Raw genomic sequence first — 21,974 nt, forward strand, 5'->3', positions numbered from 1 at the left:
GAAAATATTTGTCTTCAGTTGCAGATATATACTTGCGTATGTTTCAAAGACTGAAGTTCAAATTTCATTATTTCAATAGCTAACAGCTGTCTGATAGGGAAAATCTGCTTTCTCATTATTATATTTAAGCAGAATTGTATTAACTATACTAAAAATAGTTTTCAATTAAAAATATGCATAATAGTATGGAAGACCTTATTTAACAGGATAAAAATATCAACTATATTATTTTCCCTATTTCTTTAAAGAATCTAGTGGTATCAAAATAAAAAAATAAATAATTGGTAATACTATGGATTTTAGCCTATTTCAAGGTCTAACCTTTCCTTTCTTGTGACAGGGTATCTCTGGTTTTTCTAGGGCAATATGAAATAGAAACTAATATATGTATTCTAAGCTAATTGAGGAAACATCTATTCCATCTACACTTGAAGAAATTACTTTTCATCTATGTTTTCTTTCTTTAGGTTACATTTCTTTCTTTTGTACATAAATTGTCTAATGGGTATCACTATTTTTTTCCAAACCCCTTCTTTTTAGTCAATTCATAACACTGATAATTGTATTACTTTTGATAATATTTAATTATAAATCATATACAGAAAGACATCAGCTAAGGAAGATAATTAATATAAAGCTATTCACTGACTGTTCTGCATACCATATTCTAAGCCTGCATAAAAATAAACTTTCTTAAACTTCCCAAAATTACCTCTCCTGTAGGGCTATTTCTTCAGATAAATTAATGGGGCAGGGTTGGTTTGGTTCACTAGGCCCTCCAGTGAAGTTTCCAATAAATTCTATTACTCTCTGACCCAACATTTGTGCATCTTTTTCAAGGAGAAAGTTTCTGGCCCTAGTCTCAAAGCACTATCTTCTTTCAACAAATTCCACCACAGAAACTACTGCTTCAAGGTGATAGCTACCAGCTGTGTTCTGGGTACAGAAGCCTGTTCTTTAACAGCTGGATTTCTTAGGAGGTATCTGGTAAACTCTAGAATTTCTGCTCCTTTGCCATGGTTACTCCTAGCAAAGGACATAACTAGAACCCCTAATTAAAACGAAATGTCGCATCATCTCTTATGGTAGTTTGCTCATAATATTCAATTATTGAAGATATGGTCTTTCAAGATAAAGATTACACTACCTCTCCCCCTCTTAAGAAAATTGTTTTGCAAGTAACTTTAAAGAATGTAGAGTGACTCATACCTCATTTTGTTTCCCTCTGTGACCAAAAGAAAGTATTTTGAGAGAGTTGGCTGCATTAGAAGTTCAATCTGTGGTCACTGAAAAAGCTGATAGACCAAAGTGCTGAACTCACCAGCACTCTGCCCTTCCTCTTGTTTCCCCCTTTATCCTGTCCCAAGAGAAAAGTGAGTAGAAGTCTTAGGTCAATTCTACCAAATTTTTCATATTGATGGCTTTTTACAAACAACAAAAAATAACAAAACTGATGTCTTGAATAATACTACTAATTTGAAGATTCATAATTTGAAACAAAATACTGGAACCTGCATAATAATTCTGAAAAGAAGAATATTTATACAGAACTTTGAGTGTTTCTATTTTATTCAATCAATGTTAACTTGCTCCATTATTGTCTTCCATTTAGGAAGACAAATATCAGAGAATTCTGTCTTCTTAGCTTTGGACTTATTATAATTGACTAGATTGAGATTCAGAAGTCCATATCCAAAGGAACAGTATGCTTTAGAAGTATCTAGGTATCATTTGTTCTTAAAGAGTTTGAGAGAAACAAATAAAACATCACTCTCAAAGTAATAATAAACCTGGGGTAACAGTAACAACAAGAGCATTTGTTTTACTTTGAAAAATAAGAAAATGAAATTACCCTAAAATTATTTTTCTTCTAGTATTTTAAAAATATGAGTATTGAAACTATTAAATAATTTCATTTTTTAAAGATCCCAAATGTTAAAATTATCTCTGAGCTTTTGATTTCTTTTTCCTTTCCTGTATTTTCAAAATGTATGTAATGAATTTATATTACTTTAAAAACCAGAACATATAAATTCCATTATATGTCCTCAGAAATTTTAATGACATTTGCTGTTTTTCAAAATATTCCATATATGTCAGTCGTTTGGATGACAAAGTGACTCATCCTTCGTTCCATCTCTTATTCACATTCCCAAAGGGCAGAAATCAAGACACTTGTCTATGGGTTCCTCAGACATGACTTTACAAGATCATTGGCATGATGTGTTTTTATTTTCAGAAAATAGTTTCTGCAAAAAAATCGTAATGAATTTATAGACAGTAAAGAGTAATGTCTGGAAAAAAAGTAAAGAAAAGATGTCTTGCTCACATGAAACTAAGACCTAAAATTTACTGCTGAAAATTATTTGCCTACAAAAGCTTTCCCTCAGTCAAAAAGGTAAGAAAAAATAATACTAAGTTTTCATTAAGCCCTTTCTCCTAATGGATTCAGAGGCGAAATCAGGAGCAAGAATTCTGACCAAAGATTACACTTGGGACAAACAGAAAAAAAGAGAGTGAAAAAGAGAGAACATTTTGTTGCCTCTGTTCCAGGCTCCATTAACACAAACTCTCACTACTGTAAACCATTTTTCCACATAATCCTACCAGAGAATTTATTACACCCAAGAATCAGATAACTCTGGAAAACATCCTGGTTAAAACATTTATTGCTAGAAAAGTCTTGGAAATTTCTATTCAATCCCTTCTCTCTTATTCTTACCCCTGCAAAGGTTTATTGCAGTAGTTCTACAAAGTTAGGGAGACCAGGCAACTCCCCCAGAGTGCCATGTGGAAGATCCCATCCTGTGCATAGTTACCTCACTAAAACATTTTCCCATAAAGCTCAGCAGGTCATACCTTCAGGGAGTGTGGATAAGAAATAATAATATCTCACTAGCCTCCAGTTTTAAGAGTATGAGTGTTAAGGATCAGATTTGAGAGCCCATAATCCAAAAGAAGGAAATGAAAAAAACAATAATAAAAACTGACTAACATATCCTTGGAAAGCAAGTTAATATTTTTAAGAGAAAACATTTCTCATCAATGAATTATTTTACTTAAAAAGTGAGGAGAAATCTTACTATCTTTGATTTTATAATCTTTTGAGGAAATACGTATGTAAAATCAGAATCTAAAAGTTGCTAATCTTAACGTTTTTGTTGGTAACCTGTTAGTAATCATGGTCCAATGATTAATAATTAAGAATGGCATCCTTTTATAGTTCAGTGATTGATTTTACCACTTGAGAAGCATTTTAGATGTGAGGATGGATTTTAATGTGTTATTTCTATATATTCGAAATTTTTGGTTATCTAGTTTTTAAAAATTGGTTTAGTTCACAGCTGTTATATTACCTAAGAATTTGTTAAAGTGTGTGAATTACAATCAATGTAAAATTATTATTTATTATAAAAAGAAAACTCAATTGCCAGGATGTTTCCAAATGTTAGCATTATTAAATTTTTTATCATTATTTAGAACCTAGCAATATGAGGAAATTGTTTGTGTCTGCATGTAGACACTGGCAAATTACTGAAGTCAAGAAAAAATTTCCCGAACTGCTGTATGGCAGAATAAGAGGCTGTGTCTACACAACTCCACAATAAATTGGAACAAGAGCCATCATCAATCAACAAGTCTTTATCAAAACAACACCTAACAACAAGATGAATGTGGCTTTTGTTTTTTGGGTTTTTTCCACTGAATTTACTAGTTGGTTTGGCGTCTCATACACAGTCTGAAAGACAGGGGAATTGACTGCAAAAATCTGGGAAGACAAACGAAAATATTAAGTCATTTTGGAAAGTATTTAGACATGAAAAGTGGATCAGTAGCTTCCTCATATCAGGCCAGATAAGTGTAGAGATATAAAGCCTTGATGATGTTATTGATATACTAGTAAATTCAACATTAGGGAATTTGATACATTCTTTCTATGCTTCCCTCCAAGGCATACTAAATCGAACTTGATGAACAACAAACCTTTGCAGGAAATGCTGGCCTTCCACATTTCTCTTTTCATTTCACAAAATAGCCAGTTCCCCTTTCACAAGTTTTCTTATTCATCCTAGACATATTACTATAGAAAAGTGTATATGCCAAGTTATTTTTTCTTGAAAAAGAGATACTATTTGCCATTATCATGACTTCACAAATTGAACTCCAACAGAGACAGAAACTGTGTGAGGTCTGGAAACTCGAGAGGAATGCAAGAACTTTTATGTGATGTTTCTTCATGCTACTAAAAGACAAATCCCTGTTCTATGGAATGCTACCCCAAGGAGGCTCTTGACTCTTTGATCGTCATAGAAATAAAAGCAGGTATGTATTCTTGCTGTCTGTTGGCTCACATCCCTGAATAGAAAGGTCTTTAATACTGCAAAAAATTTTATGTTTAAAACACTTCCATCTCAGAGCTAAATGAAAGTAAACATAAAAAGTGAAGTGTTCGTGAGTATGACAACATGACCATGAAAGGCATGTGGGTTTATGAACATGTACAAAAGATGTCCAAAATATAATAGAAACATGAAACTAAAAACAGTGAGTATTATTCAATTTTATGAAGTTGTCAACAATATTCTAAACTCCACTGACATTCAAGCATATATACATATATAGATAGATACATAGATTCGTGCACACAGGGACTTTATTTTAAACAGCTTATTTTTAATAAACTTTTTATTTTGGAATGGTTTTAGATTTGCAGTGAGTCCCAAAGATAGTACAGAGTTCTCATATGCTCTGGTTTCAGTTTCCCCTACTATATTGTCTGACTTTATCATGATACATCTTCAAAACTAAGAAACCAACATTGTCACATTACTATTAACTAAAATCCACACTTTCTTCTTATTTCACCGGTTTTTCCATTTCTGGAAATGTCTGTTCCAATTCCCAATCCAGGATTCCGTACTGCACTTACTTCTTATGTCTGAAGAGCTCCTCTAGCTCCTGACAGTTTCTCGATCTTTGTTTTTGAAGTTTTGAGAGGGTACTAATTAGGTATTTTATAGGATGCCATTCAATTTGGGTTTGTCTAGTGTATTCCTTATGATTAAACTGAAGTTATAGATTTTTGGAAAAATTACATTAAATATAAAGTACTCTTCTAATCAAGTAATTTCAGGGGTACATGATATGAACATTAGTTGTTTCTGGTGATGTTAAGCTTGATCATTTGGTTAAGGTGGTGACTGCCAGGTTTCTTCACTGTAAAGTTACTATTTTTCCCTTTCCATACACTAGTCTTTGTTAGAAAGTCTCTAAAATATAAAATATTCAGTAGCCAGTGTTTGGCTTACACTCAAAGGTGGCAGGATTATGGGGGAGCAGAAAACTTCATCTCCTGGAGCAGAAATATTACACATATATTGTTAGGAATTTTTATGTAAGGAATACTTATCTCCTTGCCCCAATATATTTATTCAGCAAATCATATTTATCACTGTAGACCCATAGTTATTTATTTTATATTTTATACTATAATCCAATACTATACGGTTCATTTTGTTGCTCAAATTGTTCAGCTCTGGCCATTGGGAGCTCTTTCAAATTGGCTTCCACGTCCCTTGAACATAGCTGCATCCTTTTGTTTCTGGTTTTGTTTTGTTTTCACACTTTATTTCCTAATAATGCAAGATGATGAGACTCATCTTGTACTTTTTCTGCCTCAGATTTAGACTCAGTCATTTCTCCAAGGACTCCTTGTTCATGTTATTGGAGTTGGACAATGAGTAGAAAAAATAAATTTTTAACAGAATCAAGAACAATGTTTTTGAAAGGCCATCAAATATATGCCATCTTATTTTCATAAGCACAAACACAATATCAAAATATAAAAAGTATAATGCACAGTAACCTTTTAATCAAAACACAGCCTCACTGGTGGAGTCTGAAAGCCTGCCATCATGACACAGGTGTTCTGCTGATGCTACTGTGATGCTTAGTTACCCCGATCACATTATTGTTATTATTTTTACTGAATTAATGGTATGTCATATTTTTAACTATTAAGTGTTTACGTGTGAATAAGTGTAAGAAAATTATTACTTATCAGCAGCAATATAAATCCAGAGTAGGAATGATGATGATGCTAAACAAACACAGACTGTCCATATGGGTGGCTGAGACAGTGACACCTTTGTTTTCTGATACTTCAGTATACATAAATGTTGTTTTATACACAAAATTATTTTCTAAAATTTACCTTATTTCACTATTATTTCCCAAGAAAAAAAAATCATTACTATTTATTTGTACTGTAATTTTGAACCTCCCTATGTTGTTCTGAAGCCATTCAACTCTTGGAAGAAAATTATTATTTTTACAATTTTGCATCTTTCTAAAAGGATTATCATCTCATCATAACTATTCTGTTTATATGCCATATGGCCTTGGGCAAATTACTTAACTTCTCTAATCCTGTTCCCCTCTCTGGACTCCAGTAAGGTTCTAATGAAATGGCAGTCATAGACATACTTCATAAATTATAAAGTATTAAATGATATACATAGTGTCTTAGGAAATACCACTATCAATTTCGTCAACAAATATCTTCCTTAGGTTTGACCTATTTGCTAAAACATGACATTGTACTCCTTTTTCAGTCAGTTATGTCCTGTGATAGAGACAAATAAGTGCATAACTTTACATAGTGTAAGCAGCCCTCGCCTTCTTAAAACTCACCCACGCCACTTGACAAACTGCTCCCAAGACTGATATTTAGCCAGAAACTGTCTTAGGCCCTAACAGTTATTTGTGGTTGGTATTTATTATGACTGGTGAGTTTATTCTGTCCTAATGGGTGGCTGCATCTTTTCCGAATATAGATAGATATGCCATACTGGTTGCTGAATATTTTATATGTCACCTTGATCACACATATTTGCCCCAGACAGATGATGCACAATGAGCAGATGTCAAGAGCCATCCCTACTCCAGTCTTTGCTTTGCTCTGGCCTGACAGTCCCATGGGTCTCTGTTCACAAGGCTCTTAATGTGGCTTCAAGATTGTACTTAAGTGACTCAGCTGAAGACAATGAAATGGCACTGATCACAGCCAAGAATGTGGAAAAGGTAAACAAAGGGATCGTGGGCTTCATTAAACCGTAAGGGCAGCAAGTCTCTTTGGGACCCTTACAATGTATGAGGTAATTCAGTCACATTGATTCTAAAAGACTCCAACTTTTTAAGGGACAGCAGCATAATCTGGCCAGATGAGTTTCAGTAAATTTAAAGAAAGTTTACCATTATTATTCACACTTAATATTCTCATCTCCGTTTATTACCCATTTTTTCATATCAGGAGGCTATCTTTGAAATCTCTCTTATGTCCCATACTTAGTGAATATTAAGTATGAATAATAAATATTCAAAAATATTCTAATATTCTAAAATATTTTTTAAAAAGTACAAATTAACAACTATTATAGTCCAGAAATGCAATGTAACAGGAGGAAATTGTGGCCAAGGCAAAAACACTTATAATTTGTAAAAGAATAGCTGGACTCAATGAAACAACCTTGTTATAACTTGTTTACATAGTGTTGGCACAGGGCAGTCCTATAACAAATGCTTGTTCTTTCATTGCTGCATTAACAAAATAAACACTGTTCTATGTTGAAACTCTGAATCACATTAAATTAGCACTAACATGGAATGATGCACGGGTACATCTCAGGAAGGAGCATTTTCCACTAATAAAATGAAGTAGCTGTGAAGTACAAAATTATAACACAAGATTTGATCTTGTGTGTATTGAGAAGATATCCATGTCAAACATGAGTGTTCTTTCTGACTCAAATTTGTGAACTTAAGCAAAAGAAACACTTGAGAGTTATTGATCTTAATGAAAAATAATTGTTATAACAAAGTCCCATGCTATTTAAAATGGACTTTGTAATATATGACTCATTTATTTTACATGTTGTTGCTGTGTCTCTACGACAGACAAAGCAAAAGACTTGATATTACACAGCTTCTACTCTCAAGCAGCTTACAATCAGAAATCAGAAACTCACTTCCCAACTCATCCTCTTCAATATCCCCATCTCAGTATATTACCCATTTCTCACATCAGGAAGTTATCTTTAAAATCTCCCTCTCTTACATCCCATAGTGAATCAAAATTGAGTCCTGATATTTCTACTTTGTAAGTATCTTTCAACTTCTTCTGAGCCTCTCCATCTCTCTTTCTTCAGCCCTAGTTCAAACTGTCATCCTCTCTCTTCTGCAATGCTCTGGCTGAGAACTCAGACAGTGAAGCCAGATTGTCTGAATTGAATTGAATTCCTGGCTGCGCCATTTAATATATGTGGAACCTTGCTAAAACTGTTTCTCTTCTGCTATGGTTTGAATGTGTGACCTAAAATTTATATGTTGAAACTTGTAAATCAAAAAAGTAACTGAGACAAATCTTTAATCAATTTAGTGAATTTTGCCAAGGTTAAGGATGCGCCTGAGACTCAGCCTCAAGAGGTCCTTACAACTTATGCCCAAAGTAGTCAGAGTACAGATTGGTTTTACACATTTTGGGGAGACATGAAACATCAATCAATACATGTAAGATGTACATGGGTTTGGTCTGGAAAGGGGAGACAACTCGAAGCAGGGGCTTCCAGGTCACAGATAGATTTAAAGATTTTCTGATTGGCAATTGGTTGGAAGAGTCATTATCTAAAGATCAATCAACAGAAAGGAATGTCTGGGTTACAATAAGGAGTTGTGGGGCTGGGCGCGGTGGCTCATGCCTGTGATCTCAGCACTTTGGGAGGCCAAGGACAGCAAATCACCAGGTCAGGAATTCGAGACTAGCCTGGCCAACATGGTGAAATCCCACCTCTACTAAAAATACAAAAATTAGCTGGGCATGGTGGCAGGTGCCTGTAATCCCAGCTACTTGGGAGGCATAGGTAGGACAATCACTCAAACCTGGGAGGCAGAGGTTGCAGTAAGCTGAGATCGTGCCATTGCACTGCAGCCTGGGCAACAAGAATAAGACTTTCTTATCAGATTTAAAGAGTCTTATTATAATCTGATAAATATTTCTTATCAGATTTAAAGAGTCTGTTCTATTAGTCTTAGCTCTCTGTGTTAATGTGTATGAGGTACGTCTGAATCCCACATCCCATCATGGCCTGAACTAGTTTTTCAGAATAATTTAGAATGCCCTTGGCCGAAGGGAGAGATGGGCTTAGAATTTCATTTTTGATTTACAAATTTAATCACCAACATGACAATATTAGAATGTAAGGCCTTTGGGAGGGGATGAGATCATGACAGTGGAGCACTTATAAATGGGATTAGTTGCCCTTATAAGGAACAAATTCACAAGAAAAAAACAAACCACCCCATCAAAAAGTAGGCAAAAGATATGAACAGACACTTTTCAAAAGAAAATATTTATGCAGCCAACAAACATATGAAAAAAAGCTCATCATCACTTGTCATTAGAGTAATGCAAATCAAAACCACATTGAGATACCATCTCATGCCAGTTAGAATGGCAATCATTAAAAAATCAGGAGACAACAGATGCTGGAGAGGATATGGAGAAATAGGAATGCTTTTACACTGTTGGTGGGAGTGTAAATTAGTCAACCATTGTGGAAGACAGTGTGGCGATTCCTCAAGGATCTAGAACTAGAAATACCATTTGACCCAGAAATCCCATTACTGGATATACACTCAAAGGATTATAAATCTATTATAAAGATATATGCACACTTACGTTTATTTTGGCACTGTTCAGAAGAGCAAAGACTTTGAAGTAACCCAAATGCCCATCAATGATAGACTGAATAAAGAAAATGTGGTACATATACAATGTGGAATATTACGCAGCCATTAAAAAGGATGAGTTCATATCCTTTGTAGGGATATGGATAAAGCTGGAAACCATCATTCTTGGTAAACTGACACAAGAACAGAAAGCCAAACACCACATGTTTTCACTCATAAGTGGGTGTTGAACAACGAGAGCACATATGGACACAGAGAGGAGAACATTACACACCAGGGCCTGTCGGGGGCTGGGGGTCTAGGGGAAGGCTAGCAGGGGTTGGGGCATTAGGGGAAGGATAGCATTAGGAGAAATACCTAATGTAGATGATGGGGGTGATGGATGCAGCAAACCACCATGGCATGTATATACGTATGCAACAAACCTGCACATTCTGTACATGTATCCCAGAACTTAAAGTATAATTTTTTAAAAAGAGCCCAAGAGGGCTGCCTTGCCACTTCCACCAGATAAGAACACCGCCAGAAGTTACTATCTGTGTACCAGAAACTAGGCCCTTACCAGACATTAATTCTACTGGCACCTTGACCTTGGACTTCCAAACCTCCACATCTGTAAAAAATAAATTTCTATTGTTTACAAGCCACCCACCTTATTGTATTTTGTTATGGAAGCCCAAATGGACTATGACATCTTCCCTGTGCCTCAATTTGCTCATATTTAACAGTAAAAAAATATGGCCTACCTCATTATGAGGATTTAATTAGCCATTACATTGTGTAAAGTGCTTAAAAGAAAGCCTGGCAACAAGTACCCAACACATTTTAGATAGCCTTACTTGCTGCAGTAACCTACCAACATTATCTGCATTTTTGCCCATTCGGGGTTAATGTTTTGTTTTGGTTTTTGTTATAACCAGAGTTATTTCTCCTCTTCCTAAACAAAATCCTGATTGTGTCAAGACCTTGTTTCAATGACTCCCCATTATTCTTATGTTTAACCAAAATCCTTAATATTACCTGCAGTTTTCTGCATGATCTGGTGCTTTTTTTTTTATCTTCTTGCTTTTTTTCATCCTCAATATCTGCCAGTTTTTGTTAAATTAATAATGCCCAATAACAACTCCCCAAAATCTCAGTGGCTTAAAATTTCTAAGGGTCTTGAAGTATAGCTTGAAGTCTGACAGCGTGATGACACCAGTTTTGTTCTTTCTGCTTAGGATTGGTTCCACATGAAGTTTTTGGTTCCATATGAAATTCAAAGTGGTTTTTCCTGTTCTGTGAAGAAGGTCATTGGTAGTTTGATGGGGATAGTATTAAATCTATAAACTACTTTGGGCAGTATGGCCATTTTTGCAATATTGATTCTTCCCAAAGATGAGCATGGAATCTTTTTCCATCTGTTTGTGTCTTCTCTTATTTCTGTGAGCAGTGTTTTGTAGTTCCCCTTGAAGAGGTCCTTTACCTCCTTTGTTAGTTGTATTCCTAGGTATTTTATTCTTCTTGTAGCAACAGTAATCAAAACAGCATGGTACTGGTATCAAAACTGAGACATAGACCAATGGAACAGAACAGAGGCCTCTGGAGCAACACCACACATCTACAACCATCTGATCTTTGACAAACCTCACAAAAACAAGCAATGGGGAAAGGATCCCCTGTTTAATAAATGGTGTTGGGAAAACTGGCTAGCCATGTGCAGAAAGCAGAAACTGGACCCCTTCCTAACACCTTACACTAAAATTAACTCCAGATGAATTAAAGACTTAAACATAAGACCTAACACCATAAAAATCCTAGAAGAAAACCTAGACAAAACCATTCAGGACATACGCATAGGCAAGGACTTCATGACTAAAACACCAAAAGCAATGGCAATAAAAGCCAAAACAGACAAATGGGATCTAATTAAACAACAGAGCTTCTGTAGAGCAAAAGAAACAATCATTAGAGCAAACCGCAACCAACAGAATGGGAAAAAATTTTTGCAATCTACCCATATGACAAAGGGCTAACATCCAGAATCTACAAAGAACTGAAAAAGATTTACAAGAAAAACACAAACAAACCTATCCAAAAGTGGGCAAAGGATTTGAACAGACACTTTTCAAAAGAAGACAAATATGAGGCCAACAAACATATGAAAAAATGCTCATCATCACTGGTCATTAGAGAAATGCAAATCAAAACCACATTGAGATACCATCTCACACCAGTTAGAATGGTGATCATTAAAAAATCTGGAGACAACAGACGCTGGAGAAGATGTGGAAAAATAGGAACACTTTTACACTGTTTGTGGTAGTGTAAATTAGTCCAACTATTGTGGAAGACAGTGTGGCGATTCCTCAAGGACCTAGAAATAGAAATTCCATTTGACCCAGCAATCTCATTACTAGTTATACACCCAAAGGACTATAAATCATTCTATTATAAAGACACATGTACACATATATGCATCGTGGCACTGTTTACAATAGCAAAGACCTAGAAGTAACCCAAATGCCCATTAATGATAGATTGGATAAAGAAAATGTGGCACATATACACCATGGAATACTATGCAGTCATAAAAAATGATGAGTTTGTGTCCTTGGTAGGGACATGGATGAACCTGGAAACCATCATTGTCAGCAAACTGACACAAGAACAGAAAATCAAACACTGCATGTTGTCACTCATAGGCATGTGTTGAACAATGAGAACACTTGGACACAAAGAGGGGAGCATCACACACTGAGGTCCGTTGAGAGGGCTAGGGGAGGGAGGGTGCAGGAGGGATAACGTGGGAGAAATGTCAGGTAAAGGTGATGGGGGGATGGTGGCAACAAACCACCTTGCCATGAATGTACCTATGTAACAATCTTGCATGATCTGAACATGTACCCCAGAATCTAAAGTACAATTTAAAAAAAAAGAGAGAGAAATATAAAAAACAAACAAAAAATAATTCAAAGGGTCATTTGTTGCTCACATTACATGCCAAGTCTGGGCTAGCTAATATCTGAGACTCTTCTTTACCCTATGAGGGAAATGTGATTCTCACCACTGTCTTCACAGTGGAAAAGATCTGCCTGGATTCAGTTCATGCTGTTCTATCAAGGCAGAGGGCAGGAAAGAGGACCCTAGCTAAGCCATGCCATCGCATCGAAAGCACTAGCCCATGTATGAAAAATATAATGTCTACTCATATCCCAATGTCCAAAAAATATATGGCCAAGTCCAAAGCCTAGGCAGGGAAGCATTCAAGGGCAGAAAAAGGAATAAATAATTGTGAAACAACATATAATTCAGCATACTTGGTGAGCTCCACAACACTGGTCTCTGTTTTTTTCTTATGTGTTGATGTCTTGCTTTAAGTTCTTGCCACATGCAATCTGCCTAGAATGTTCTCTTTCCTGCTTTTCATCTTCTGCAAACATATATAAATTTCCTTCTATTAGATTTTCTAATAGCATCCTATGATTTTCCCTCATAGCACTTTTCAGAATGGTAAGTGCAAAAATAATTAACTGATTCTTTAATGTCTTTCTCCCCCACAAAATCTTTATTTGAATAAAAGCGAAAGCTAATTGGGGACAGAAAAGTTGTTAAATCTCTTCTGAAAGATCACCTTTTTAGCCATATTTGGATTACCTAAGGAGATTGACATTTTGATTAGCAAATGCCCATCAGACACTCAGACACTCGAGGCAAGCCTGTGAATTAATCCAGTTTTCACTCTCTACTTTTGACTTCATAGTGAAGACACAGCCCAAAGGACTTTGGAATTAAGACAACAATAAAAACTGAGATTACCTTGCAAGCAGTAATAAAAACCAGAAGTTATAAGTACGACAATAACAGGAAATCTATTTTGGAACATCCAAGATTTTTAAGAATATCATTATTCCCATTCTGTTTTCTGTCAGAATTCTGGAACTTTTATTTTTCTTGCAGCAAAAAGAAAATTAGTTAGAATGAAGCTAAAATCTATTTGTTATTTATAATATACTTTATTTTCATATTGAAAACATCGTTATCTCATCATGTTAGTTTTGTGTTTCCCTTATAAGGTATATATTTAAAAAAAAAAACAAAAAACAGCTTATTTTCTACTTGCAGACAACAATGGGTTGCACATTCCTGAGGTCCTTAGGAATTATTCTAAAATTGACTGCGGTGGGGGTTTCCTTTGACACTTATCCATGTCACTTCAAAGACTATTTGTAGTTACATGCCCAAGATAAAACATAGTTCGTGGTTTTAATTTATTTCTAATCATGAAGCCTAGCAAAATCTTAATAAAAACTCTTCCTGGACAAGAAGAGCTATAGTTTCCCACACCTCCCCTTTTGCAATATAACGATGATGGAATACCAAGAAACAGAATGAACACAACGTACAGCTTGCTGTCAATGCAGTCATATGAAAGAACAGAGGTAATGTAAGAAACTTACTCAGCTTTCAACGTGCTTCTCCTGGGGATTACATAGTATCATGAAGGCCAATTCTCTAGGAAGGAAAAAGAGAGCAGAGACTGCTTTATACTCATGTTATATGCATCTCTGTGTATATTAGTATATGCGTTTTACATTTACTAATTTGCACACATTAAATCTTTTGCTGGCTTTCAGACTTACTCTGAGTGAAGGTGCACAACCAACTGACACTTACACTGTGCAAAGTTCACTATTTTCCTTCTCATCTAGTTTATGTATTGCATTAGGACACTTTCGTCATGTCACTCAAGGATTCTAAAATCTCCAACAGCTTTCCATGTAGGACCAAGTTCAAACACCATAGTTTGTCATCATAATACATCATTCTCCCTCTGCCAAGGTATCCTCACTTGACTTAATGGGAATCTTCTCCTTCATCTAGACGCAGTACTCATTGACCCTCGAGTGCTCCTGCTCTTTTTCAGCCTTCCTTTATGCTGTTTCCTACACTCCTTCATGAATTACATGGAACCCATTAAGGTCCACTTACACCTACATGTATTTACTGAACTATTTTACCTTTCTTCTTTCTACGACCAGCACTGGCACTTCCTCATATACTACACTGCATTGTTACTCAGTTGGTTCATAGCCACATATCAGCTGCATCTGTTAAGCAGTATTCTCAGATGATGTAAAAATTCTGATTTTTTATCTTTGTTGTACCCATCATCTTTTGATGCTGAACATAATAATATATATGTAATTAAATCTCATGTATTTTTAAAATATATACATAAGCAAAGTTAAATATGTACAAGTATAGTATAAAGGAGGCTTATAGTTCTGCAATTTCCCTTCATGCTCTTTCTTAAAAAGGTTGATTTTGCTGTATTTCTCAAAGAAGGCTTCTAAGTTGCCCTGTGTATGATAAACAGAAGTGAGAATCAGGATGTGCCTTTGAGTGCATGCCCAAGGCACATGCTAGTTCTCCACTAAGAAGGAAAAGAAATAGTACAGGGTTGGCTTCATAACTCTTCTCAGACAAACTGTGACAATTATGATAAATTCATATTCTCTGTAGTCATTCCCTTTGCAGAGGATAGGGACATGGAGGGCAGGAGCAAAGGTAAAATACTGTAATCATCCTGCTAGGTAACTTTCTCCTGGATCCGTTTCCTGCTAGATAGGACCAAAATAAAATTTAGTTTGAATATTCACAAACCAAGGCTTCTCAGGTTGTTTATTTAATGCATCCCTGTGAACTGAAGTCTGGGGAGCTATTGCAGGAGTAGCTCCTGCAGTATTAGGAGACTCTTCAGAGAGTCCAGGTACCACACTGACAGTGTTCTATTATACTGGCTCTGCAATTCCAGATGAAGTTAGCATGGAATTTTGCCAATGACAGCAAGCTGCAGTGGTCCATTTTTTAGGACTTTGAACCCTTGGAAAATCAGATGGTTGGCAAGAGTTGAGGGTCTCGAGGCGAATCTTGTTGTGGAAGGTTTTCCACCATCCTTGCTGTGGCAACTGTGAAGGAGGGTGGCACATAAATGAGTCACCTACCAGGTAAACTGCCAAGCAAAATACAGGACACCCAGCTGAATTTGAATTTCAGATAAACCACAAAGAGTTTCCTTTTTTTTTTTTTTTTTATATAATCTGTAGAGTATTTCTCATGCACTTGTGATATTTTAAAAAATTTATGATTATCTGAAATCCAAACTAGGTAATCATGTAGACAGATGGTTAAGATGCTTTTATCATGGCAGTAGTAAATAACATTTCCCATAAAATTTTTAGCTCCCTTATCAAAAACACATCTCTTATGAGCCTATCAACTATTACAATTAACACTTTCCTTTTAGAAATCAAATAATGTGACATTTGTATCAAGTTCAAACTATACTAGAAGAAGAAAACGCCATTGCTAAAGCTTAAAATTCTCTATTTGAGCTCACAAGTAGAAGAAATACTGAATATCTTGGTTTTGAAATAACTCAGTAATGATAAAATAACTACTATCAAACTCAGCATCCATATGCAGGCGATTGTGACAAGGAGGATGCATCTCATTTTTAACCAAGTATATAACAATTGTCATTGAGAACCATTTCTAAAAAATCCTCCCTGGTTCCAGCTAAGTCGGTCAGTCTTAAAATGGGCTCCTTCCATCCTCTCTGACAGTCTTTAGTAACTTGACTGAATTTACCAACCTCAGGATGCAGGCTGTGTAACACATACTAGGACAGGTCCAGGAAGCCCTGCCCTGCAGCCTCAAATGTATATTTTTCGATGGATCTTTCTCACTTGCTGTTGTTCTTTCTAAATAACAAAAATCATTTCCTGCGTTCTCAGCATGGTTGTCTATCACCAGTGAATAAAACTCCAAAGACAACAAAAGACGTCATCTAATTTGGATCCTACTCAGTAAAAGTTAACATCTTTGGTGAATACAGGACTATGAAACTGGTTGCTTTTCCATGACTGTGTCAGGGTGACTTGTAATAAGGCATATTATGTCCTGATCCACAAGAAAAGGTCTGAAAGAGCAGCAAGGATGGGGTGACAGTTTAGCCAGAGACTTGGAAAGAGCCATGTGCATAGACAAGAAGTATTTTTTGTTTTTGTTTTTTTAATTGCATTTTAGGTTTTGGGGTACATGTGAAAAACATGCAAGGTTGTTGCATAGGTGCATACGTGGCAGTGTGATTTGCTGCCTTCCTCCCCTTCACCTATATCTGGCATTTCTCCCCATGCTAACCCTCCCCAACTCCCAATCCCTGTTCAATAAGTGGTGTTGGGAAAATTGGCTAGCCGTATGTTTTGTTTTACTTGGAAGATTCACACTACCAACCCCATGGTTTTGGATAAAATGTTAAAGTGTTTACCTAAGAATTTTTGACTGGCAAGTTGATGACTGATTTATAAATTAAATCAAGTCAAAAAGACACTCAATTGCTAAGTATGTGCTGATTGCTCTGCTTACTTAAATGTTAGGGAGACACTCAAAATGAGAGCTGGTTGGAAAGATTAACTAAGTATTACAACTTTGTAGAACTTAAGTCCTGGGGAGTTCAGGTTAAACTAGGATTGGCATTATTTACAAAGACTAAAATTTTCCCAAATTAAACATATTATTTAATCACGTATTTTACTTTGAAAGCATCTTAGAATAGTTTAAGGGTATTGTTTTCTATTAATTCTATTCCAGTGACTAGAATTCTTTTCCAGAACCAACCCTATTTCTGAAATAAAAGTGGCTTTCCTCAGCCTTTAGAATCCTTTCCATGGTTCAAAAGGCAAGTGCCACCTGGTGGAAATTTGCTAGAATTTATTTTGATTCCTGCTGGGCCCTGTGAAAGCTGTATGCTTTTCTCTTTTAAAAATGCATTTATGGAGGCTGAGACAGGAGAATTGCTTGAACCCAGTAGGCAGTGGTTGCAGTGAGCTCACATCACCCCACCGCACTCCAGCCTGAGTGACAAAGTAGGACTGCATCTCAAACAAAAAAATCCATTTATTTCTTGTCAGTGAATAGAAATTATTTTTATCACTTTAGACAGAAAGTTCACTTTAGGAAATGAGGCAGTTAATCTTCAACGAGATCTGTCATTGAAGCACACAAAGATTTGGAAGGTGAGAAGACCAAATTCAGAGACTAGTCATGTCATATCACAGGGTTCCCTAATTCAACAATACTGTAGGGAACCCGGTGAGAAGAGTTTACAACTTTCACTTGATCACCCTAGGTGATTGTCCATATCAAGTCTCGCTTCTGCCAGGATTTATTCAGCCGTACAAAACTATATCCTATTTCCTTCCTAAGAAATAGAAAATTAAGAGAAAGAAAAACAAACTTTCAATTAATTATTGCTTACCTTTTAGTTTTTTTAATTACAAAACATAATTGTCTAATTAAAGAAAGAGCAGTTAGTCTGAGTACCTTCCATTTATGTGTGCAGTGTTTAAGTTCTTCTCCAAGAGAACAGTAAATAATTAGTGCTGTGGTGCTAAACAAAGCATTTCAGGAAGAACTATATACTTCTTGTTAATTCAAAGGATGAAAGGAAAGAAAAAGAAAACTAGAGAAAACAATAGCCTGAGAGAAAAAGAAAAAGAAAGCATGAGACAGAACAAAAGCAAGAGAGAAGATGTGAGGAAACAGTGGAAGAAAAAAGCAAAGGAGGTAGAGAGGAAAAAAGGAGAAGAGCTTGGCAATATTTAGGTCATTATTGTGGTTATTTAATGACTACATAAGCAATGTTCACATCTCTGAGAAATAAAACTGAGGAACAACTTTCTGAGGACTGCCACTTCCCCACTTGTTAGGTTTTAACAACTTGAGCGGCAAATCTTCACCAAGTTCAAGGTTTTAACTTGTGTAAAGAGCATGTCTGAATTCTTGGGGAAAGTGTGTAGTGTCATAACTAATATCCAAATCTAAGTAGTGCTTCTAGAGTCAATAGAGTTAGAGGAAGTTTTCAGAGACCTCAGAGGTTCTGTAAACACTCTTTTTACCTACCCCTGAACACTGGCTTGAAAGATTGTTTTCTTTTTAACTAGCAAAGGTAATGAGCCATTTCTGAATTTGTTGTATGGAAGCTAAGGCCAAGAATTTAACTTTATGCCACTGAGCTAATACCTCTTAAAAATTATTATTATTTTAGCTAAATCGGTAACATCATTTTCATTGCCTCTCTCGTACCCTTCTAGAGTAGGTCTCAGTTCATAGCTGTCAGCACACAACAAGCTACTCAGTTGTTAGCAGCTTCTTGTGTATGAACAACCGTGAAGTGAGAAACTTGAAAAATACCTTTCAAGCCAGTGTTCAGGGGCAGGTTTACAGAAGCTTTGAGGTTTCTGAGATTTACAGGGAGCTCCCTGTAAATCTGTTTACTTAAGAAGTACTTATATTTGGACATCAGTTATGGCCTTACACACTTTCCTCAAGAATTGAGACCCTCTCTTTACACAAGTCAAAACCTCAAACTTGCTGAAGATTTGTCACTTAAGTTGTTAAAACTTAACAAGTGAGGAAGTGACAATCGTCTCAAAAAGGAGGCCTACACCACGGGAAATTCCGAGGGTCAGTGCAAAGGAACCATTCCAGTCTTGTGTTACTTTCAACTAAAGTACCCTCACAGATGCACAAGAAGTCTACATCTAGAGCAGTTTATAACTCTGTTCCCCATCAACAGATTGCAAATGTATTCATTTTAGCCTTAACCAAAGCCTTGAATAGTATAATAGTCTGCTAAGCCATGCATTGTGTGGTTGTGCTTAGATTTGAGAAGGTCTAAGAACAGTAAAAATTAGTATATAGACTGTTATCAATGTTTACTAATAACCTGTTCTCTACTTCTAAACATATAAAAATCGTGCTTCCCTATCTCCTTGAAGGTAACGGTGGTGATGTGCCTTGATTTTGCCCCCTCACAAAATGTGAGGGAAAATAATACACATCATTTGCACAGGAAGCATTTGATCTCAAGTGCTTAACTCCTGCCTCCCATTCCCCTGAATCTGAAAACTATGAAGCAACACACTGAAATGGAGCCAGTGTAGGATGTGAGGAGTAGCTTTGTGCACCAGATACCCGACCTCCACAACTGACCCCCAGTGGACATGTAACAGGAGCACCTAAGTAAACTTTGGGTGTGTTACGTTACTGGGATTTTGGCATTTTCTGTTACTGCAACCTAAACTATCATGACTAATACATTATCTTTTCTGATAAAGTGAAAAAGAAATAAGAGGCTTAAAAATGCAAATAGAGACACATGACTATGCTGAAAATAAAATAGATACATTTTTAAATAAAAGTGATAAGAAAATGGAAAACATTGTACAGACGTACAGAATAAGCATTTCAACTGTAAGAATATTCCTAAAGAGCAATTTATACCACATGTGAAGAATTTTATTTCTGGGCAATTGATAATACTCAGTAAGAGATGGCTATTCACAAAAGAAGAAACATCCTGTCAACTTAGAAGATATTTACAACTTTGAGAAATTAAAGGCTAATCAGGTGAAATAACACTGACAAAATTTATATCACAAGCATAACGTCTGTCTGGTATCACGGGTTCAGGTGGTATACGTAAGTCCTGTCAGTCATAAAATCTATAATACTGATCACTTTTGTAAAAAGATTCCTAATAAAAAAAGACATATTTAGGAAGAGAATATGCAAAGTTGTAAACCTTTGAAGCAATTAGTAACTAGCCTATTCCATACAAATGTATTCTGGACTGGAACCTAACTTAGTCACTTTGACCTTAAGAACAAATGGACCTAACAGTTTTTGAAAACTAAAATATGTATATTAAAAAAGCATCTGTATGTAGACATACTATTTTAATTATTTATTGATTTAGAAAGAAGACTTATTCATTCTCTTTCTTTCATTTCTCTGCATTTGGTCTTCTCCTTCTTCATTTTCTTTTCATGCTTTCAAATTTACTTCACTACCTCTTCTATACCATACTCTGACTTTACTTGCTAGTCTAATATAAATCTTTGTTTAAAAATCTTCAAGGCTAGATCCAGCAAAGGTAAACAGACTAAGGTACTTTGTGGCAGGATACTTAAGAAACAGTTTCTCTTGCTGGCAAAGTTACAGTTAGACATATCCACACAAGATATTACTATATATATATATATATCATTGCACTTTAGGTTCTGGGGTACATATGCAGAACATGCAGGATTGTTGCATAGGTACACACACGGCAATGTGGACAAAAAGAGAGCCCACAAAGCCAAGACAATTCTAAGCAAAAAGAACAAAGCTAGAGGCGTCAAGCTACCTGGCTTCAAACTATACTACAAGATATTATTATTTTTTTTAATTAAACAGGAAAAAAAAGAAAACACACAGAACTTGAAATCTGTTGCAGCTGTCTTTTTTTTCTTTTCTTTTTATTGTACTTTAGGTTCTGGGGTACATGTGCAGATCATGCAGGATTGTTGCACAGGTACACACAGATGGTTTGTTGCCTTCATCCCCCCATCACCTATATTTGGTATTTCTCTCTACTTTTTAAAATAGAATTATAGCCTTCAGGATAAGAGCTGTGGGAGTTGAGCAATGAGAACACATGGACACAGGGAGGGGAAGATCATACACTGGGACCTGTCGTGGGTAGGGGGCTAAAGGAGGGATAGCATTAGAAAAATATATAATGTAGATGACAGGTTGATGGGTGCAGCAAACCACCATGGAATGTGTATGCCTATGTAACAGACCTGTGCATTCTGCACATGTACCCCAGAACATAAAGTATAATTAAAAAGTCAATAAATTCTAATGTACATCATTGTACTTTACACAGATCTCATCATTAGAAAATTTTTCTTTAAAACATTGTATATTTTATATTTTATCCAGTGAAATTATCCTTCCTATATGAAAGAAAAATAAAGTATTTTATAGGTAAGCAAATGCCGAGGAAATTCATCACCACTCAACTGGTCCTACAAGAAATGCTCAAGTAAGGCCTGAAATTGAAAGTGAAAGAATCACAGTTACCATCATGAAAACAAAAAAAGTGTAAAATTCACTGATAAAACAAACATCAAAATGATGAGGAAAAAAGACTCAAATGGTATTTTTATAGTAAGCTACCAAACCATAAGAACAAAGAGTAAGAAAAAAAAAAAGAAAGAATCAAAGAATATACAAGATAACTGTAAAATTAACAATATGATAGAAACAAAACCTCATATACTAATAACTTTGAATGTAAACAGATAAATTATCCACTGAAGAGATAGATACTGGCTAAATGAATTAACAAA

General features: G+C 35.6%; 1 long non-coding RNA gene across 2 annotated transcripts in view; it reads right to left on the reverse strand.

Annotated features, from left to right (window-relative positions):
- Window positions 1–21,974, reverse strand: part of LOC135268309 (uncharacterized) — a 524,649-nt gene that overhangs the window by 316,312 nt on the left and 186,363 nt on the right. For both annotated transcript variants that reach the window (XR_010336566.1, XR_010336565.1), the window contains exon 2: window positions 14,187–14,241. This is a non-coding gene — a long non-coding RNA (uncharacterized LOC135268309). The remainder of the gene's footprint in view (window positions 1–14,186; window positions 14,242–21,974) is intronic.

This window comes from Aotus nancymaae, unplaced genomic scaffold, assembly GCF_030222135.1.
Source record: "Aotus nancymaae isolate 86718 unplaced genomic scaffold, 86718_ANA_hifiasm-v0.15.2.pri h1tg000040l, whole genome shotgun sequence".
Lineage (NCBI taxonomy): Eukaryota > Metazoa > Chordata > Mammalia > Primates > Aotidae > Aotus > Aotus nancymaae.